The sequence below is a fragment of the Periplaneta americana genome, chromosome 14 (genome assembly GCF_040183065.1).
Source record: "Periplaneta americana isolate PAMFEO1 chromosome 14, P.americana_PAMFEO1_priV1, whole genome shotgun sequence".
Classification (NCBI taxonomy): Eukaryota; Metazoa; Arthropoda; class Insecta; order Blattodea; family Blattidae; genus Periplaneta; species Periplaneta americana.
In genome coordinates this window covers 42,453,535-42,477,610 of record NC_091130.1, presented here as the reverse complement: position 1 = coordinate 42,477,610, position 24,076 = coordinate 42,453,535, and the positions used below count along the sequence as shown (strand labels likewise).

Here is a 24,076-nt window from a genome sequence, read left to right as displayed (position 1 = left end):
TATGACTTACGATATTACAGGGTACGTACAAGACAAAGCCTAGCTGGTAGCTGGTTGTCTGTCTGGTTACCTTGCTGGCAGGAATGCCTAAACGTTACACAATGGAGACGTACAAGACGAAGATTGTTCGGTCGATTGCTACCTAGCCTGTTAACTCCTGGTAGTTGGTAGAATGGAACTCTTCATTTTTTCAGCTACCAGCGGCCTAAATGCCTTTACTGCGCTTAAGTCCTGAGAGTCCGTACATACTATCCCACGTGCTAAACGTCTACTGCTATTCATTTCGACGCGTATAATGGATTGTGAAAGATTAATTTCAAATATTTGCAATGTTTGGAATCAGGCTCATCCCGACCACAAAAACCTATAGGATCTTATTGTGAAATCGTGAGATGAAATAGGAGTTGAAATGGACACTAATGAAGATAAAGGTAGCCCCATCACATACCATAAAAGCTCTTGAGGGCATAGAGATAGTCCCATGCTTTCTTGACCTTTGCACTAGAATGGGGTGGTGTGAAATGGATACCAATAATAAGTCAATTTATATGAAAAAGTGATGTTTTATAGTAAGTGGCGATTTTAGTAATTATCGGTACTGACTTTTTAGTAATTAATACATATTATTTTATCAATGTTCTACTTGGATTAGAATGAACTATATGGGATTTAATGAAAGGGTTTTATTACCACAGGAGTCGCTTTCCAGAAAGTGGAATTATTCAGTGCTTTTTTCCGCAATGAAAGTACCAAAATATCTAAGGTACACTCAGAAGATTTGCAAATTGATATTGTTTTTTTAAGACAATTTTTAAAAGCAGAGTAAGTTCAGCTACACTGACTGGCAGATACAAACAAACTTCGTTTCGATCACCCTGACTTTCTACCCAGCGACCAGCTAGGCTACGAGCGACAAGCTCGGTAACCAGCCAGACTTCGTCGTGTACGTACCCAAAGGTTCCATCCTTTAGATATGCTGGTACAATTTTCCTGCACTTTATCTATTCTTTCCTTGAGACTAAATATTTTGAGATCTTTTCATTTATCTTCATTCTTCCTTATCTAGAAGTATTACTTCAGTTAATGAATGTAAGAATTTCATTTCCGCATCAAATATTTTAGATCTGGTATACCAGCATTGCGCAGAACTATGTTCAAATGTTTCGAAAGTCACTGTGTTTGTTGGCGGGAAATAATATTTTGTGAGGAGTGAGATGTGTTACTAAGGATTCAATATATGCTGAAAACAAAAAAAACGACGTAATGTACGTTAAGTTGTTATTCCAGGGAATGCCTTAATTATTGTTTTTAGAAGACAGCGGTGCAAATCTTGTCAATTAAAATAAACACGATGTGATTGCGACGCCAGAAGTACATGAAAGATGGGGGTGGAGGTTTACTATGTGATAAAAAGTCCGCAGGAGGGAGTGCATGAAGCCGAGGAAACAAGAATCCGCACAGGAGAGAAGAACTGAGGAAGGTTTAGTTTACCGTCTCATAAATTATAAGTCCAACCACATAACTGCATCAGGTTCATCAGTAACATACGTATGTATATAGCAGACCACACCCAGGCCTATTCTCAACTTGCTCGCCACCTCCACCCACATCTTCTCCCATCAAAACTCTTTTCCACAACTTAATTGAATTCTTGAAGACCGCCCGCCTGCTCGCCTCTTCTTCCGCACCACCCCGTTTAGCAAGCCACCCCTCGAGGAGTATACCAGAGATGCTGTTACTTCCTGCCTGTTGGCTTCGAGTTTTCTCTGCGCAGAATCTTTTTAGCAAGAAAGAAAAGAAGATGAAGAAGAAGGAGGGAAAAAACTGTGTGTGTGCTGATGGTGAATTCATAAAATGGCCTCGTCCAATCAAAAACGGAAAAGGAGGGGGTGGTATGAAGATAAAGGGTGGGGATGAATAGGGAAGGGGTGTGGGAGGGATGCGAGAGAAGGAGAGTTAACTCTCCGCGCTGCAAAGAGACCAGGTGAAATTACATCAACGTCAAAAGCTAGGAAAGAACAATCTCTTTGCCTTCAGGGGATGAAGAAGAAAATATAAAAAAGGACGATGTTGGGACGGGTGAGGGAGGGAATTTGCGCTCCTATAATATAAGAAGCGAAATGAGGTAGAGCCTTAACAAAAAAAATACTGCAAGAAGAAAGAGAGCCCTTGTACTCCATACTATGTCTACAATTTGCAACAAAATCTCAAGCTGGCATCTCCTTTTTTACCTGGTGCAATATTTCGTACAGAGCAAATGCAAACTACAAGTCTTGTTCTAGAAATTAATAAAATAAGTACTGCTAGGAATGTCTGTGAACGTAGCAAAGAACAGAGATGTAAAAACGAAAAACATAAACGACAACTTAATGACATTTCTGAAATAATCAGCTTCTCAACGATTTTACATTCGGAGAATTTATCTTGAAAATGGACGAAGATCCCGTTTTCTCTACCATTTCATTTCTTCCATAACATATCCTCCATAAAGTCACCTTCTGTGTTCTAGTGGTTAGCATTTGGTAGAAGGTATTTGGTTTCAAACCCGGACGAGAGCTATTTTTTTGATAGAGAGATAAAATCTTTAACGTAACTTCATTTGGGAAGAAAGTAATGTTGTGGGCCCTGTGTCGTAAATTTACAGCATATAAAATTACCGAATCTCTAATAGGAACTTCATTCCATTTCTGATCTATTTCGAATTTCAATGCTGAATAACCTGTATAGTTGAATGTAGAAGGTGTTACATTCATTGTTAGACACTTCATCAAGTAAGCTTGAATTTAATTCGTACCTCTAATGCCCTCTTTAAGTTACACGTTAAAAATAGTTTGAGACTGATATCTAGGAATGTAAAGAGTCCGAAGATTCGTGTGGAATGCAAAAAACAAATAAAAATAAAATATACGCTTTTTGAGAGGACATTAAGAAGCCGATAGTCATTTCTTTTTATGTTCAGTTTTCACACTTCATTTGTCGTCTTTCAGATTTCAAAACGTCGTAAATTAGCGAAGATGGGTATATTGACATCTTTAAGATTGTTTTAGCACTTAAATTCTATAGAAGTTAGTTGTGGAATAACTTTAGGAGGTATTGATCCTTCTAAGAATTAGAACATAAAAAAATAAATAAAAGAAAAGGAAAGACTTTTCCTTAATGTTATCATTCATAGCTACCATCTTGTGAGCTATTGATACTAATATAATTTGCCCACGTAGGCCTATTTATTACTAGTTATTTTTTAGTACCTGAATATGTCTGAATAAATGACATTAGTGATAGATGGTAGTAACGAAAGGGGTCCGGATTTCTGGTCTCAGCAGAGCCCATAAAGTATATGATGGGAAAAGCGGACTTTGTAAATTTTTCTAGGTGTAGTTTGTGTTGTGTTGCTATTTCACTACAATCACCATAATCGTCGTCATCGTCATCATCATCATCATCATCATCATCATCATAAGCAGCAGCAAGAACTTAAGATTAATGCAAACGGAAAAAGATTGTTTTGTTGTTTAGTCAACTGTCCGAAGATAGGTTTTTGAATCTCATAAGTAACATCAATAAGGCATCACATGAGACAACCAAGCCAGGAGATAATGGGGTAGGGTAGCCCCCTCCATTGCATACAAGAAAATATAAGTTATTATTCCATAGCAGGGTACCAATGTTTTAATTTATTTCGTTACAAAATCAGTTACATGTTTCAGTTTTCTGTACACAATTCTAAACATATTTGTCCATTATCATCTGATAAAAATTGGAGCGTTTGAAATGTATTACATTACACTGGATGTTACAGAGACTATTTTTAATTGGTTATTTTACGATGCTTTATCAACTTCTATGGTTATCTAGCGTCTGAGCGAGATGAAGGTTATAAAGCCGGCGAAATTAATCCAGGGTCCAGCGCTGAACGTTACCCAACATTTGTTCATACTAGATTAAGGAAAAACCCCAGAAAAACCAGGTAACTTGTTCCAACCAGGATTTGAACTTGGGCCCGCTCGTTTCACGGTCAGCGGTGGATTGCAGAGACTATTGACCTATGTGTTTTATTATACTATTAATTGGACATTTCTAAGGAAATACATTTTCTACATTTACATTACGTCCGGAAATATATAAAAAATGATCAACCTGTAGTGAATTACTGTGCTGTTCCTTAGACATATATGTTTTAAAAGTTCAGTTCACTTTTTGTGTGAAGAAAATGCTACAGAACTTCATTTTATTACATTTTCCTTCACACATGACTTTACAGTTCAAAATAATAGTGTATTATTGCAAATGTAAACAACACTACATACTACTCTGCAAAACCAACTTCCGACGCGGTAAACATGTGCAACAACAACCGTGGCTAACGAGAAAGGCAGACTATGACGCGAATCGGTGTCACGTGGTATTCATGATCTAGTCATGGCCGTCTTGAGAATCGTTTAATATAAATACATGTTCAGAGTTCTTAAAAAACAAAGGAATTGCTATATTAAACTCATGTTAAACGTGCATTTATATATAAACTTGTTCAACGTTGGCCATGTTATGTGTAGGAATATTACGTCGCGCCAACGTATGTGACATCATCGAATAGTAACATAAACGGACAACTGGTCGACTGCAGCACCCTGATCTACAAGGCCAAGTCGGAAATTCGCTTTGTTGTGTAGTAAACAGTAACATTTGAATTGCACAATGGAAAGTACTTAGAAGTAATGTAAAAGAGAAATAACAATCGGTGTAGTACGATACCAAAAACGGACGCTGGTCTACTCACAAGCAAACGTTCTGATGGGGCAGATAAAAAAGTTAATTTTTTTTCTTCCACCATGTTAATAATGTCAAAAGAAATGTTAATACAAATTTTGGCCACTCGACCGCAATTACGAGGCCGTCAAGAAAGTGATTTTCCCTGGGGCCGTTTATAGAAAAAAGCACAATTGCATGGAAATATTTATTGAAACAGATACAGTAATTGTTGCGCTATTTGTCAACATATCTTCCACTGGAAGTGAGACATTTGTCATACCATGGGATCAATTTATGTGTCGTAGAAGTCAGCCGCCTCAGATCGGAACCAGCGTTTGACTACGTCTGCACCTCTCTTTGTCGATCCCATGAAATGAGAAATGTCTCAATTCCGGTGGAAAATATGTTGAAAAATAGCTCAATAATTGCTGTGTCTGTTCCAATAAATTTGCCTAATGAAATTGTGTTTTCTTTTGTTAACGGCCAATGGCGAACTTATTTTTTACGGCCCTCGTAATTGCGGTCGAGTGGCCAATATTTGTATAAGCACTTCTTTTGACATTATTAACATGGTGGAAGGAAAAAATTTAACTTTTTTATCTGCCCCCATCAGAACGTTTGCTTGTCAGTATCTACGTACGTATAATTAAATGTAGTGGTTTCAAATATGCCGGACAGCTTATAATATATCTTTAAAATACGGTAAAATAATCTGCATTCCAGTGGAAAGTGGAAAATCCCGTGTGTTTTTGCATACGGCATTTAGTGCATTTGTACCTATTTACAATAATCCATTTTCGACTATCTGAGCCGGAATATTTTATGCTCTTAATTGAAACAGTCCCTATTTTCAGAGTCGTTTGACAATTCCACGCAGTTTTCTAGACTATCAAACATTTCTTCTTTCTTCTACTTTATAACAGTTGAAAACTAATTAATAAACTTTATAATCAAGCTCTTACAATATGGCTTGAACTATTGCGGAAACTATAATTGAACACGAATAAATATTTGTGTCTAATCCTTGAATTATTTCACCTTCGCTTTTTTGTCATGTAATAGCGTTACATTTTCTTAATATTTCAGTTTGTAAACATTACTAAATATGTCGTCAAGCGACTGAAATATAATATAAATTGTTATATTCTTTGAAATATTATATAAAGACACAAATTCTGATGACAGTAGTGATAAGAATATATTGTTATGAAAAATGAATGAAGCCTGCGTGGTACATATACCACCCTTGTCCTTAAGAAAGGGCGGATTCTAACCATAGCTGCTCGCTGCTACACAATAAAATATGCATGAGGCCCAGATGCGGTTAAAATGAAGTTTCGAAGGAGGCACACATACACATATACAGGAAGGGAAGAAGAAGCGTTCCACCTCCTCTTCCTACCGGGACGCCAGAGGAAGGAAGATATAGTGACGTAGGCGAAGAGGAAGAGTGGGAGGGGGTGGTAAGGAAGCTGGAAGGGAGAATCGCCAAAAATCTTCTGAGAGTCGGGTTTAGTCATTCACTTTTTATAAATAAACAAGAAAGAAAGGCCTATAAGCCTACAGGCATTCCCAAACTGAATCTTATCAACAATGTTATTGTTAATACTTTGCTATCACTGCTAGTTCCGTGTGGAGTATACCCGGTGTTTTTGGCCCACAGTGTTGTGGAATGTACCTATATTTGAATGCAGTACTGTGGTATTGTATTTGTAGTGTAACAAAACTGAAATACTACAATAATAATAATAATAATAATAATAATAATAATATTAATATTAGGCCTATTATCTACAATAATAATAATAATAATAATAATAATAATAATAATAATAATAATAATAATAATTGGAACACTCAAGTAACACACATTTGCAAAAAAATTATTTCTCAACTTCACTCCTTGTTCCATATGAAAGAATTTCTATCACTTAGTCTAAAAAAGAATCTTATTCAGACGCTTGTAATGCCCCATTTTGATTATTGCGATTCCTTGCTAACTAATGTAAGTTCATTCTTAGCTGAGAGACTACAACGTGTTCATAATGTGTGCATACGATTCATCTGCAATACTCGTAAATTTGACCATATAACACCTTCTCTCCAGTTACTTTCATGGGTGCGTCTGAAGGAACGAAGAACAATACATTCACTGTCTCTTCTGTTTAGAATCATGCATACTTCTACTCCGAATTATCTGTTATCGCGCTTTCAATTTCTTACAACTCTTCGAAACCGACATCAAGCACTTCTTTCTATCCCTCATCATAGAACGTCTTTATGCTCATCTTCCTATACTGTAGAAATACCTTGCCTCTGGAATTCGTTACTAATGACGTCAGGGACTGCCGGGCTTTATCACAATTCAAAATTAAATTGGAATATTTTGTCTTAGTTAATGTTTTTAGGTATTGCTAGAAGTATTGATTTGTGTTTTTTTTCTTTTTCTTTTTTAATTCAGATTAAAATTGCAAGCTTCTTGTTTATGTTAGTTAATTAGTTAGGATACAATTAATTATGATACTTAATCCACTCATTTAAAGTTTGTGTGACTGCAACCTGTGTATATTTTTGTGTGGCTTTACTTTGTTTATAGTGTTTTTTTTCCTCTCTCTCTCTCTTTATTTCTTATATAGCTTTACTTTGTATATAGTGCATTTTTTTCTCTGTTTATTTCTATTATTGTATTTGTATTCCTGGTGTTGTGGAAGAGAAGGCCTGATGGCCTTAACTACACCAGAATAAATAAACAAATAAATAAATAATTGTAATAATATTAATATTATTATCTACAATAATAATATCTTTATCAATATATTCTTATTTATAAAAATGACTGCAATAAATACAGAGTAACTAAAAAGTGACGGTCAATAATTTAAAGATTAAAACTACAGACTAATACTAGCAAAAAACTTCAAATAAACATTTGTCCGCAAATGAACATTTTCGAGATGGTTAGAAGTGATAGGATCAATTTTTATTTTGCTCATGTAAGCTCTCGCTACCTATTTTAAGAATAAGTACCTAGTTCTGCATTTTTTGTATCTTAAAAATTGATTGAAAGTTTATTTATTTGCAATTTTAATTGATTTTAAAAACAAACATTTTAATTTCCTTCAATTTACCTTTCTCACCTGCGAGTTAATGTTACAACTTTTGTAGAACTTATTTTATTATACAAACGGAACTACAAGTATGCTTAAAATCTCCTGTCCACCCAAAATGTCACTAACGAAAAGTGCAACTATTTAGCGATTGACTATGAGTACTGGCTTATAGGAAATAAAATAAGTCTGCCAATTAATAAAAGTTTATCAATAATAATAATAATAATAATAATAATAATAATAATAATAATAATAATAATAATAATTTCATTGCTAGAAATACCAATATACAAAAATCCTTGCACTCCCCTAAATGAGAGTGATAGAGTATTCAATAAAAATGATATTACAGTGTTGTGATAGGCAGTAGTTTGCCTACACTAGCTTGCTTCAAATATGCCCCAGTTACATCAGTTTATGTAAAACGATATTTTTCTGCGATGAAAACATTTATGTCCGAGAGAAAATCCAAATATATTGTGGTAATGTGCTACCTGTGACAACACGTGTTGCTGGACATTATATAAACTAGTTGATAAAATGTATTACCGATGTGTCTTTTTCTAAATTTACAGTGTCTCTTCATGCCTTCAATTACGTTTTTTGCCTGCCTATTGTAACCTTTTTTAAAATTTACAGAGCTTTTTTCATATTTTAATTGTATTTGTTTGCCTGATTATTTTAAGTATTTTATGCTCGACCATGCCGAAATGTAGTAATTATACACCTGGTAGCAGTCCTTTAATGCATGTCATTAAAGTACACCTACTCATTAAAGTACAGGTCTTCAGCCAATCACAAGTCAGCTTTGTACCGTTATATCGATTATTCTCGGATATGCAATTGACAGACAATTAGCGAAAAGTCACGGAGGCTGGAAATCCAATACTGTCGCAGAAGGTTATGTTCTGTTACTATAATAATTAGCGTTAATTGTAAATAACATTCAAATAAATTCAATTTGTCATCTCGTTTTTCAATTCTAAATCAATTTCCAGGTTATATCAGACTAATGTTCATTCTTATTCTGTGCCAAGGTCAATGACATTCGACCTCGGAAAAAATCAATACTTTCGCGTCTGCGCACATCTCACAATTCAGGTCAGTTCGCACATAACTATAAAAAGACCTAATTTTCAATACTTTCAAGTTAGAAATATGGTCGAGCATAAAAAGTCGTATGAAACTTGCCTATAATGGTAATTAAGACTCTCGTATGAAAATTATGAAACTCGCTTGCGCTCGTTTCATAAACAATCATACTTGCGTCTTAATTACTACCATTATAGGCTTGTTGCATAATGTACGAAGAATTGCCAACATCAGGACAATAGTGATGAGCCTTATAGGCTTAAGTTGCAATTAGCTACTACTGCTGATTATGATTATAACTTGACTACGTCTGTCGAAACATCTTCTTAATCTCTTCAGGATGTCATTGGCATGATTAATCTATCTAATTAACAAGAATTGCTGACATATTTAGGCCTATTTATCAAATGACGAAGGTGCTGTTACAAAGTTAATTTCTTGTAGCCTACTGAAAAAAAGGAAAAACTGAATTAGATGTCTGGAGAGCGCTACCGTATGAAATCAGTTGGCTATAACAATATCTGTGTTAAAGAAGCTGTATGCTGGGATGAGGGAAAAGAATTTCTTGTTCTTTTATATAAATCCATTTTTCTATAAGGATACGCCAAATTAAAATTCACTGTAGGCTATAATAAAGATTCTTTATTAAACGGAAGCGGTATGCGGGAGGGAGATATCTAGTTTTTCGATAATTGATATCTTCGAGGCATCTCGCTTCGTTCCTTCAAGATTTATATTATTAACTTGCAACGGAGTTTGGTTGTTTCAGTATTTTATAAATTCTACAGAATTCGTAAGTTATATAGATTCGTAAGTTATATAGATTTCCTTATTCTCATTTTTGTATCCAGTTCTCAATTATTATATTTTTATCCGTAGAGGGAAGGAGCGAAGGTAATGTTGCGTGTTTTTCTTTTTCTTCTTCTTGAATCCAGCCACCGTCTCCTATAGTTTTATGCTTTATTCTCAAGTATTTCGTTGTCAGGTATAAAAGCTTTTTTAGCAGACAATAAAAAATCATAGATACTTATTATATTAAAGCTCACGGCATTAAAAAAAACACTAAATTTCGTGATTGTTCTCTGACTTCAGCATACATCACAGATTCGACCTACTAATCCAAGCAATATTAAATTCCCGGACTGGGTGCTCCAAGGTAAATGTGTACCTTGCAATAATTATGTGTGATTCTAAGTTTTTCTCTCTCGTTAATTCCCCTTACAAAAAGGCTCCGTCTGTGGCCATATAATGCCTGACCGCATCGTCCCTAGAACAAGACAGAAATCAAAGAGAACTATCAGAGTATGAGGTACAGTGGGAAAAAAGATAATAATTAACATGATTTGTTCGTGGGAACGCACCGTTTATCCGTTTCTTCTGGCGTCTTTATAATAGTCGAACGGTTAAAAGGGGGGAAACATGACAAACTCTTTTGTTTTCTCGCACGCACACACGCATCAATTTGAAACAAAAGTGTAACGACTTTTTTGTAGGCTTCGCATTGCTTTCATTCTTTCTAATAAATGTTGAGTGGTTGGGAATTACGTAAAGTATTTATTTTAATAAATGCTGTGTTTAAGAACGATGTGGTTCGTCTGATATAATTTCTTTGAAATTGCCCGGGGATTGGCGCCTGGTCACCTTAGCCTTCGAATTCTGTCTCGAAAGCCAGTGCTAACTACATGGAGGAAATGCGAACTGTAATAAACGATCTCTCGATGTCATTAGTCTTTGTTCGCTAATGTCGTGATTTATTCTGGTCTCTTAGTAACGATATTTAATATTTAATAATGAGTATTTTATCACATATGTCTAGTATCTAGGTCTATTTAAAAATATTTTTGTTACGAGGGTCATACTGATAGTCATGAGCAACCCATTGTTATAAATCTTAATTTTCATATATATTTTTTTTTTTAGACAAACCAGGTAGCCTACATCATCTTAACCTATAGACTTTTCTGTCTCTTTTCAACATAGTCTCCATTTCTTTGCACACATTTTTCCCGCCGTTCTGTAAGTTTGAAAATTTCTTTGCTGTAGAAGTCCGTTTCATCTTCCCGAAGACACTGACGCACTACTTTCCGGATGTCCTCCAGCGTCTCGCAGCTGCTCCTTTACAGAACCGGTAAGATGTTAGTCGGAGGGTACCAAGTCGGGACTGTAGGAAGATTGCGGAAAAGTTTCCCACCCAAATGCTCTAATTTTCTCCACGGTGATACGATCAGTGTGAGGCCACGCGTTATCGTGTTGCAGGATGATCTTTTCAGGACATTTCTCGCGCAATGCACGACGGAGCTTCAAAACTGTTTGAATATAGCGGACAGCATTTATGGTCTGTCCAGGTTCAAGAAGTTCAACCAAAATACATCCCACAACTCATCAACTCTTTCCTTGTTGCGTTCCGTGGAGGCAGTTCGAGGGCGACCTCTACGAGGCTCATCTTGGATGCTCGAAATGTTTCACCCATCTCCTAACACTGCTGGCGCCCATGCACACATCTCCGTATGCACGCTGAAGTATGAGGTGAATTTCAGCAGTAGATTTTTCTTCTTTAACAAGGAATTTAATGACAGCATGCTGTCGAAACGAACCATCGTTGTCAACCATTTCGTAAATATTGCCTGTGGTCACATGATAGAAGTTAATAATGTCAAAATATGTCAATACATAGTATAAAGTCTGTAGATTATGATCATATATTCGTTTTTGATACATTGTTGAAATTGAAATTATAGCAATGTGTTGCTCATGATTTTCAGTAGGCTACAATCCTTTGTAAATATATGTACAGTTTATGACAAGACAAGTGAGCAGAAAGGAGCTACACTATCATTAATTGTCGAGAAGGATCTTCTGTATGCAAGAGGGGAGACTTCAGCACTCTCCAATTCCCTAGGCCTCTTATCTAAATCCAAATTTTGTGTTTCTCTGAAAGAATGTTGTGTGATTACGTGTCACCTGCAAACATTGCTGATGCTGCTGCTTCTGTGTTGAGATGACAGTTATCAAGCCTTCGTGTCCTCTATATGAATTCTTCCTTACTATCACTATCCTTTATTTTTCAGCCCCTGATGTTCAGTAATTATTTCTTATACATCTGCTTCCATTTCTTTTCCTCGATTACCATTTAGAATTCGTTAGAAAAACTTATCATTACCCATGCGGCTCTTTGTAAACTTTTACATAAGTGTTCATATCTTCGTATCATGGATATTTATACATTTTTATCATTTGACATTGGTTTCATTTTGTATTGGGCCATCATATTATAACATGTATTATCTTGTCTTGTTAGATATTGTTCACATTTACACACTGTAAAAGACAGTTGGTCAGATCGTGCTCATAAGTAACAAATTGCGTGCAGGAATTCACCATGCACTAATGTCAACCAATACATATTGTTGTGGACTACAAAAACACTTAAATCCGAGTCATACTAAATTTGTACTATATAATATAATATAAATTTAGCTTCCCTTATGAAAAGGTTGCCAGATTTGACAAAGCGTATTACATATAATTTGGAAACACACCTAAAAGGTAAAATGATGAACATTTGAAACGGTTAGGGAATCGAATATACAAAATGTGCCCAATGTGCCCATTTACAGTTAAGAAAGAGGGGAAAATATCATCAGATAGGTTAGAATGATTTGAATGCCACACTAGTTTATTAAACCGTGTCGGACTGTAAAGAAAACAACTATCGCAATGTCCATATTTTATATGTTGTACAACATTATAGCACAGTCTAGTACATACAGTCATGAAGCTCAATGCGTAGAGAATATGTATCCAAAGATAGTTGCTAACCACTAGGATCGCTACTATCTCCTCATTACAGACAATGCGAAATAGTACCGGCACAGTCTATTGTTTCTAGTACCCTCAACAAACCAAGCTTCGTGACTGTATATACTAGACTGTGATTATAGTATTGTGAAATTTTGGTTAAATTTAATTTTCCTACCAATTTTTTTCTATTGTTCTATTAAAATTATAGCATATAGCCTATTAATCTGTTGTATTCTACTGTATAGGATACTTCGTGAATTTAAGGGTTAAGCACTAGAAAACCAGAAGAATTGGATAATCTCCACTAAGATGTTTGGAAGAGATTGAGGAAGATCTTAAATATGCGTGTATCAGAGAATGGAAAGTGAAGCTCTAGAGCAGCCCTGGGCATAAGAGGGAAGTGAAAGGGACGGAGAAGCCCTCGCTCATGTCTTTTCGCTTACACCGCCTTATAAACAAACGCACAGTAAGGCTTTGTGTATCAGTGTTGGATTTTAGGCGACCAGTGAGAGCCGAAAGTTCGTAAAAGCTATGATGCCCGCCTGCTGCAATCCGTCACTGACCTTCCTGTCTACTCGTACCGCACCAGCCGGGGAAGGTAGAGTGAGGAGTTAAGGGGTAGTCTGCAGTGACTCAATTGAGTTATTAGTGCCCAGGATTGCTGTAGAAAGAGAAGAAAATTCTTTGGGTTGTCAAAACCAAAAACAAGTTGCAGAATTGAAAGAAGAAGAGTTTCTGCAAACAATGGAGCCTAAAATTAACTTTTCAAAATTCAAAATTATTTCATTTTTCTATGCATGACTTTGCGCTAACAGAACACGGTCGGAGGGGGAAGAGAGACAGTTTAAGGAATAGAAAGTATGAGAGTGCACTGGGGCGAAAAGTGATTCTTTGTCACTGCGACCGCATAGTTTGTTGAGCGTATTGCGCTCTCTGGCAGGAATGAGCGAAATAAGATAAATTTAACGAATTATATTTGCCCCCAGAAATATTACAGAAAATGCTCAGGCATTTCTCAAAACACCAAAACTACAGACTAATTAGACAAAAATCATTGTTAAGCGTGTAAATAGATTTAGAATTTAATATACAATAGTTTATCCGTTTAATACTTACGAATAAAACGATATATTCTGATAAGCTTAATTAAAAATATCGTAAATATTAATGAAAATGTATCCATTTTTATCATTTGACATTGGTTTTATTGAAAATCTTATAACTTCGAACTATGTTGATCAGCTGTTCACAAACAAAATACATAAATTCAGTCATGTTTTTGGAAGAGTGTGTAGGCCTATTATTCTTATTTTCATTATTATTATTATTATTATCATTATCATTATCATTATTACTATTATTATTACAGTACAATCCCGATTATCAGTCACTCTATTAACCGATTAATGGATTATCCAACTGTCTCTCGCTTTTTTTTTTTCTGCAGAAACATATGAAGTACTACTTTACCTTATTTTAGTACATATTTTTTCTTTTAGAGAGTGTTATTACATGCCTTTTCATTTGCACAGTATGGTCTACTCAACTTCTGTATAAAATGTACTCCAAAATGTCAAAGGAAAACATGTTGTGCTAAGTATCGAAAAAAAATGCAAATAATTGAGTAGTTTGGGGAAAGAGAAACTGTGACTCATTGACTTATCTCGAATCAGAATACGAGATTGGTGTTACAACTATGCGCGATTTAATAAAAAATCAAGGATGAAGTATATAAAGTGTGTAAATCTACAACATGAGACCTCTATTATTCCTATCTTTCCGCTGACAGCCATTAAAAGGAGTTTTCTTGCCCTTTAAAAACGGTCGTCAACCAAACTTGAATGAGTGAACTTCTGATCCACTACCTTGCAAGTTAAACACAAGATCGCGGAGAAAATTACAAAAGTACAAGTATCATTCACTCAATTTACGAAAATATTTTATGATACGGATTATCCGATTTTTCCGATTAACCGTTCAGTTCACCCCCTTCATTACCACGGATATTAGAGGTCCTACTCTATTATTATTATTATTATTATTATTATTATTATTATTATTATTATTATTATTATTATTGGCTAGCGCGGCGTGGTAGAGGGCTGATCTCGCATTCGGGAGGTCCGGGGTTCGATCCTAGGGGCCGACAATCCTAACTGAGGTTTTCCATGGTTTCCTCAGTTATTTCCAGGCAAATGCCGGGATTGTACCTCTTGAAAGTCCGGCCATGGACGGTGATACTTCCTTTAATCCTTTCATATGTGTGAGTGAATGATGTGTAATGTCTTAAATGTTTGTGTTGTGTCGGAGGTAGCCCTGGCATTCAGCTGATCCCTCATCCGGGGAGACCCTCCATGTCCTTGTGTGGTCAAAAAAGTATGTATGTGATCCATAGCTTAATACCTCTCCCGACAGGTCGCGGCCCTGTAAGGCCCGGGTGGCGTGGGTCGTGTAAATGCACCTAGAAGGGAGAGTTTAAACTGAGAGAAAGAAAGAAAGAAAGAAAGAAAGAAGGAAAGAAAGAAAGAAAGAAAGAAAGAAAGAAATTATTATTATTATTATTATTATTATTATTATTATTATTATTATTATTATTATTATTATTATTATTATTATTATTATTGCTCCCCTTTTATCAAATGAACCTGATCTGTTTTGGCCTTAGTTCTTTGAAGATTAGGAAACCTTGCAGTTATCCACATTAAAAAAAATTTCAACGTGCTCAAAATTACGAAAACCCACAGCTTAAAACAAAACAGCATTAACACAATGCAAAGAAATTCCATTTCTGTAAAACGGAGATAAATCTGCACTTCTTAGTCGAGAACCGAACTTGGTTCCCTGGATTTGCAGTCGAAGAACTCCACCCATTTTTTAATGTAAAAATCAAGGATTTATTAAAGCTGTCATGTATATACACTGCAGGTATTTTATTTTTAGAAATTCATACTTAATTCTAATGTATTTCTTGTCATGTCATGTACTAGAAGCAACACACGGCATTAGCAATGTGTTATGTATATATTTTCATTGCTAATTTGGGTGTTTCCGTCGTACATGCTTTCGTAATAAAATCTAACAAATGAATGCTTTATTTTCAGAGTTGTTTGAAGCTTTACGTTGTATATTTACCTATTATTTTGAACGTAACGGAAATGCGCAATCAAGTTTAGTTACAACATTTAGGCGTGTTATTTCATATATTAAATCTTTGATCTTGAAACTTTATTTGTAAAAAAAATTGTAATGTACATAAAGAATAACGGCTGTGCCTATAAGATATAATGAAGTCAGTTGTCGTCGTTTCTTATCTTAAGCCTCACCTCTTCCATTCACCTCTTACATTTGATAACCACGACAAAGAGAACGATTATTTCATGTAGGACTGCCCCGACGCGTACCTAGACATTTCTCAGTTCACGTATTAAGAACGCACACGTCACTAAAAGGGTTGAATAGTAACTGTATACAGCGTTCTTCGCAAATTTCAAGACTGCAATCAGTTTTATGTTCAGCAATAGGAAAGTGAGTTATTGGATATTCTGTGAGACAAGTAAGTTTTTGGAATTTGTTGCTACTGCGAGTGTCTTTATTTCTGGACGTAACTACGTAAAAATACGTTGAATAATAACTTCGTAGAAAAGTAGGCTTATTATTTGATGGCTAAGTCACTCAGCTCGTTATTTGAGACAAGGAAGTTTTGGAATTTGTTGCTACTGCGAGTGTCTTTATTTCTGGACGTAACTACGTAAAAATACGTTGAATAATAGCTTCGTGGTAAAATAGGGCTATTATTTGATGGCTAAGGCACTCAGCTCGTTATTTGAGACAAGGAAGTTTTGGAATTTGTTGCTGTTGCGAGTGTCTTTATTTCTGGACGTAACTACGTAAAAATACGTTGAATAATAGCTTCGTGGTAAAATAGGGCTATTATTTGATGGCTAAGGCACTCAGCTCGTTGTTTGAGACAAGTAAGTTTTGGAATTTGTTGCTACTGCGAGTGTCTTTATTTCTGAACGTAACTACGTAAAAATACGTTGAATAATAGCTTCGTGGAACATTAGGCCTATTATTTGATGGCTAAGGCACTCAGTTCGTTCTTTGAGACAAGTAAGTTTTTGGAATTTATTGCTACTGCGAGTGTCTTTATTTCTGGACGCAACTACGTAAAAATACGTTGAATAATAACTTCGTGGTAAAATAGGCTTATTATTTTATGGCTAAGGCACTCAGCTCGTTGTTTGAGACAAGTAAGTTTCGGAATTTGTTGCTACTGCGAGTGTCTTTATTTCTGGACGTAACTACGTAAAAATACGTTGAATAATAACTTCATGGTAAAATAGGGCTATTATTTGATGGCTAATGCACTCAGCTCGTTGCGAGATAAATACGGTCAGGGTTCGATTCCAGAGTATGACGTTTGTCCGTTGTAAATGCGACAGACGTTTGACGTTGTGTTCACCAGATTTTTGTCGTAGAACTATCGTGACGAGTCTGGCTCATGCATAACGTTAATGTCTTAAATGCTAATAAATCCGCTTACTTAAGAAAGTGGAAGAAGAATTATCCGATTATTATTATTATTATTATTATTATTATTATTATTATTATTATTATTATTATTATTTAATGATATTTTAATTTCAAGAGAACTTTGCGTACTTTATAGTAATTTATTTTTAGTGGGAAGGAATATTAAGGTAATTGTATTAGTCATACATTCTATAGGCCTACAACTGGCAAAACTCCGTTGTAGGAAGTTACTAAACATTACCACTGTGCTGGAAACGGAGTCTGGTGCTTCCCTCAAAATATTCTGAACCATTATCGCTACAGATTGACAACTCATTTGACACATCATTGCTATCAGTACGCGCTACTATTGCCTGACAATTAGGAAGGAGGAGGTGAATAGTATATTGTGTCATTCTTTAATATTCACGCATGCGCAAACCAACGAAGTTTTCTAAGTTGTTCCCTTATAACTGAAAAATATTATTGCTGTGTATTTCTTTGATTACTACTTGACATTTATAAAAATGTTATTGCCTTAATCAAAACTTGGAAGTGACGTCATATAAAAGTGTTATGGAGTTTTATTATAATCGAGCGTACATAAACGTACTCTTCTTAAATAGCCTTCTGCAGGTGTCTTGTCATTGCATCCAAGATAGTGCATTAATATCTGATTGTATGTGTTTTTATTTGTAAAATAACTTTGATGTTATGGTGCTTATATAATGTTCTGGCATAAGCAGAATTGTTTAATTCAATTCCATTCGTACTCGTATGTTATAAATCACGTATGAGACATAAGTCTTTATTCTAAAATTGCTTTACGGATTGCGTGTTAATATCCTCTTCAAGTTATTTGCCTGAGATTATAAAGAACTTAATTGTGGATCATACCAATGACTTCCTTCGGGGCGTTCAGAGGTAAAGTGAATTAAGTCACAAATTTTCATAAATTGAGTTCAATTCATTTTCTGATTACCTGAAGTTTGATCTTTCCCGAGCAGTAATGGATCAAGTCTTAATTCCAAGCATTCGCCGGTAGGTGACACCAGTCACTTTTGGCTTAAACTATTTGTTCACGATGTTCTGAGCCATAGTGGATCAAGTCACCAAAGCGTTGCATCAATTAACATCACAATTGTTTATATTTTATAAATCTAGAATTTGAGAATGGAGCAATAAAATTATTGCTAGTCAAATTAGACAATCCATTAGAACAACTTAACTTTAAGTCCTATTGCCTCAAAAGTACGTCTCATGGACTTGATCCACTTTAGCTCTGAACGCCTCAATTTATTAAAATTTTTAAATAGGTGGTGACATGGACAAATGTTTACTGAATGTTTTGTCAAACAATACTCTTGTTTTTATTAACTCGGAATTTTTAAAGCTCAAACATCGAGAGCCATGGAAATAAATAATTTATTTTTAAATTACTTTGTGTCATATTTCGTATTGCATAGAATGATAGACGTTTTCAAAGTCAGTTTCGGAAAATGTTCAAAATTATATTTGGAAAAAGTGTAACAATTTCGGAGAAAGTAATTTCAGTTTCGGAAATAGTGTAATATAAAGTTAGGAAGATGCAAAGTGAATTTCAGAAAAAGGGAGTTCAATTTTGGAAAATATAAATATTACTATGGAAAGATTTATTATTGTTTAAATTAGTTTTATTCTGAATAATATTATATTAAATTGGATGTAATTGCCCTAAATAATATAAATTATTATTATGCTAACAATTATTTTTTTACCGTGGTACGAATGTTGTCAATAAACTTTGTTCATTGAATAGCTGTGTAGGTAAACTATTTTCCTTCTGTTCTCGTGAGGGAATATGAAGAATAAATTTTATTTTATTATGTATATAATAAGATTTACATATAGTGTGAATATAAAGCTGTCCACACCTGTGGAGTAACGGTCAGCGCGTCTGGCTGCGAAACCAGGTGGCCCGGGTTCGAATCCCGGTCGGGGCAAGTTATCTGGTTGAGGTTTTTGCCGAGGTTTTCCCTCAACCCAATACGAGCAAATGCTGGGTAACTTTCGGTGCTGGACCCCGGACTCATTTCACCGGCATTATCACCTCCATATCATTCAGACGCTAAATAACCTAGATGTTGATACAGCGTCGTAAAATAACCCAAGAAAATAAAAATATATATAAAGCTTAAAAAATAATAAAACACTTGAATTCTTAAATTGACTTCATTCTTTTCTAAGTTGGTGCATTTTCGATATTGAATTTACATTTTCAGAAATTGAGGTTAGATTCTGAAGATGAGATTAGCGTTTACGAAATTGAGGTTGAAAAAGTATAGATTTTTTCTACCAGCATCGAAAATAGTTACGGGAAAAATTGTTTCTTAGAAGAGTAACTAAATTTATTGGCCAAGTTTGAACTAAATTGTGCGTGGTCGTTTTGCAAACTAACGCCTTTGAATGGCGTCTGGAGGTTTTTTACCCTCCACTCTAAATGTAAGCAACACATAAAGGCCACCGTACTCTGTGTGTACATGCAATAAGTTAGCTTTTATTTATGCCTTTGTTCCTTTGGCCATCGAAATTCTTTCGAGCTGGGAGGATCGTGTAACTGAAAGCAGTGTATCAAAGCCTCACTTCTTTTACCATAAAAACTGTTTTTATTAAATGAAAGGAGAGAAGGAAGCATTGTCTTTGTTCTTTCAAGGAATAGTCGCTTAGATATTGTTTTTTTAGTACACGGGACAAAACAAACGAACAGCGTTTTCTAATTGTTGTCCTTTTTACACCGTCGCAAACAAAACACAATCTCGGCCTGAAAAATGGCGAATTTGCAATAGCCGGCAAACGAATTCGGCTTGGTTTCGGACACATGTTCGTGACGTCACTACAAATGTACCCTCAGCCATTTTAACGCATAAAAACAACTGTGGTGGCAATGCTTGCGAGTTAGGTCTGACATTGGCAGTTTGTTATTTAGTGAAGGAGAGTTTTCACGTGATGTAACCCTTTCGCGACACCAAGAAGCCGTTGATCAGGCAAAAAAAGAACAACGCAACGCGGCTTCACAATGGAATATAAAATGCTAGTGGAGAAAATACACAAACGTTGTTAATTAGAGGACGGTGATCTAGTGCCGGAAAACTAGAATGGATTTCTAATTTGGATTCAGTATGGAGGTAGGTAGCCATTATCTGTGAAATAAAAGCAGCTGTAATGTTTCTTCGCCTTCAGTAGTATGTTTTTATGGAGTAAATTACGTCGATATTAATACGTTGCAGCTTATTGTTGATTTTTATAGCGTTGCGAGTTGTATTGTTTTGATTTACAAATTAAAAAGTCTCTCTATAATAACCGTAACTTATATACAGTATATCATTGAAAAACACTTACGTAAGAAAGTGAATTGATTACTTCCGGTCCAAGAGTAATTATTTCTTTGCACGTGTATCTACTCGAAGAATCGTAATTTAAAAAAATCAGTATAGTCAACAAATGAATGGCACAGTGGCGGCTCCTGCATATTTCTTAAGAGGAGGAAAGAAGTTAACAGCGAGAAATGACACCTTCTTGAATGAAACATGCTACAAATTAGCCTACATGCATGATCAGGTAGTGTTGGGGTTGGTCTTCCCTTCTGTATAGCAATAATCTGTTCTTGTAAATTGAGTTTCCTAAATTGTCCAAAATATATTATGTTTTCACTTCCATTCATTGTTGCATAATTGCGCAAATTAACAATTACAAGGAAATTCACAACCTCGTAGCATTTTTCGAGCACACTACAGCATCACACGTGTTGGAAGAGACTAGCTACTAACTTGTAACCGGAACCGTTTTACGGAAATGGAAATGGGAATGGGAAATAATCTGAGGAAAGCGAGAACACTGCACCCACCCACGTGGTCTGTGTTGCCACATGTACATTTTACAAGTTCAGTAGCACATGCTTTTGAAGAATATCAGTTCTTGTAAAGTCGTACTATCATTATTGTTCAAAGCTGCCGGTGCCCGATTAATTTTTTTATGTTAAAAATGATGTAGTTTGGAGTACTTTCAATTTAAAATATATTTGTACAAAACTGACAACTTGGCTGTTACCCTGTCTAGTAAACAATGAATAGAAGTGAATTTCAGGGGCCAACTAGGTAAAACTACTTCCTCTTTGTTTTACATAAACCCGACTTTAAAACTTTCAAATATCCACGAAAGTTTCAAACCATGAATAGTAGCCTATATAAAGTGCAATGAATAATATTTTTGATTTATAATTTTAAGAAAGTTTATATGGTGTCTTTCATAGCGTTGTATTAAAACTGTTTTTGTTGTGTCTCCTCCTAGATATGTTATAGTCTGGTTGAATGCAACACCGTTAGGTGGCAGCAGTAGCGAGCTTGCTGCACGGCCAGTCGGTTTCTATTTCCCGTCCATACGCTGATTCAGAGGAGGATCTCCTTCCTCTCCGTTCATTTACTTGCTTTAAAACTCTGCTTCTTTCTCTGGCCGCTAGTGCGCTGTTGTCTATGTGTGTTAACTGCAGTAGAGGAGGAATGGAGTGCCTTTCCTCCACACAGAAAATCTCGCATTTTTCTCACAGTTTTCTACGGCACATGAGCGCGCGTCGTTTAAAACTCGATCAACCGAGTTTTTCTTATAGCTGTGAACTTAAAAATTATCGAATCTTCTTCGAATTTCAAGGCACATATTTTATTTGGTATTTACTTTCAAAAGAAGAAAATGTGAGGAGGACGTTCCTCCCTTCCCTCCCCCGAGGAACCGCCACTGGTATGGCATCCCCATATGTCTCAAACATAGCTTTGTATTTAGTGTTTTGTGAAAAGATTTTTTTGCTATATGTGATTAATGAGAGGGAAATTACGTTATGTTAAATAATTAAATGCAATGAAGAAATGTACGGCTGCCATAGGATGAATAAATGTATTTTTTCTTCCTACTGAAAATTTAATATTTTGCACATAGGAGTTATTGCAGGGACAACGACGATATATTTGAAGAACAAAGCAATTCTCCTTTCCTTAGCAGCAAAATCATCGATGACCTGGGCATAGACGTCCTCAATACTGCGAATGGTTTTCAGTATTTTTTTTCTATAAAATATGAATAACTAATCCGTCTCGACAAGGACAGGCGCTCAGAGAAAAAAAATTGTGACATTTTAAGATTAGAGAATTCATAGTTTTTACGATTAAAATGTAATTTCTGCAATAAATTTAGTCTTTCTCGCTTTATGAACAGAGGAAGCAATACGTCCCTTGCCTTCCATGTACGGCACGCCACTGTTCTCGACATGTAATTACGTAATACTTAAACCGGAAAGCGAAGCGAATATCTCCTCATCAAACGAGCCGAAACTTTCGGCTCGGAGCATGCGCAATGTGGCATTCTTTGACTTGGAAAATAGTCGAGCCGCTCAACTATCATGTCCCTCATTGTACCTGTTTATCGTTATGAAACCACATAAAGATTTAGGATCCGAATATTATCGTTAGCCTATGGACAGTAATGTAATAAGAAAATAATTTAAAGAAATTATTTTTCTTTCTCACGGAAATTAAGCGCTGAAGAGCGGCATTTCATTTCTATTAATATTGTAATTAACTTTGTGAAATTGGAGTAAGCGTGAGAGTTGAAGGGGGTATGTAACATACACAAGAGTGAATAACAAAAATTGTTATTATAAATTATCGGAGTAACAATATGGATATTAAAATAGTGAGAGCCTAACGTATTCAGTAGACATGTAATAGTGAATATTATGAACAATTATTTAGTTTAAGGGTATATGTACGTGAACAACCACAAATATTATCAGAAAACGCAGGCTCTAAATTTCTAAAATTTTGTAAAAAAAAAATGGACTCACAACTGGACAAAAATTACACGGTACCACAACAAGACTTATTAGAACTTAAATATCTGTTAAAATTATAAAAATGGTTACTAATAATATTTTTCAATCCAGTTTTATCAAAGTATGGGGGGGGGGAAACAAATTCTGCAGTTACATCATTTGGTAACAATAACATTGTTATGGTCTCTCTGACATTTTTAATATTTTTCCTGCATGTAATAAACACTTATTTCTGAACAGTAGACTACTCTCAGACATGTAGAGTTGTTTATTTTAATACAGTTAATTTTTTATTTGTCCTGTATAAAATACATTAAAATTTACATATTGTTTTGTGACCTAATTTTTCTATTTTCAAAGAAATGTGCATTATTGTAGTCTATCGTTTGCAAAAATGCATGTTAAATCAGTGTAGAAATTTTCAGAATTCTATCTCTAATGGTTGTAGAGTTATGAAATAATATGTGTGAAAATTGTCAAATTTTGGAAAATTTAATTTAAAATAAAAAGTGAATTCTAAAAAATATTATTGGTAATCTTTTTTATACCTTTATCAGATATTTAAGTTTTATAAGTCTTGTTGTGGTACCTTGTAATTTTTGTTCAATTGTGAGTTCATTTCCTTATAACATTTTAGAAATTTAGAGCCTGCATTTTCTGATAATATTTGTGGTCGTTCTCGTACATATACCCTTAAGGAGAGTGAAAGCAAGCTAAATTAGTTATTTTCGTTCAATGAAAGAAATTGTAACATATCTTCTAATACCTAGATCTTCAGTGACATTGATTCGATGAAAGAACAAGCTAATGTTAAGTCACCTTAGCCTTTTCTTGGACTTCAGTAAGCTTTCCAATATAACATTTTTCAGGCAAATAGCTTCGGTATTGTCTCTCAACTAAATGTTGTCAGTGTTTTCTTCATCATTCTTTTTCTTATTTCGGATGCTTGTTAGTG

The 24,076-nt window shown here is 35.1% G+C and overlaps 1 protein-coding gene across 4 annotated transcripts in view; it reads left to right on the top strand.

The window, feature by feature from the left end:
* The window catches only part of zfh2 (Zn finger homeodomain 2), a 570,193-nt gene that overhangs the window by 144,045 nt on the left and 402,072 nt on the right, over window positions 1-24,076 (top strand). Inside the window, exon 1 of one of the 4 annotated variants that reach the window (XM_069845223.1) lies at window positions 16,174-16,305. The exons of the other annotated variants lie outside the window; for them this stretch is intronic. The gene's annotated coding sequence lies outside the window, so the exon portion shown is untranslated. Of the gene's footprint in view, window positions 1-16,173; window positions 16,306-24,076 lie in introns of those variants that run through there. 4 annotated transcript variants of the gene reach the window in all.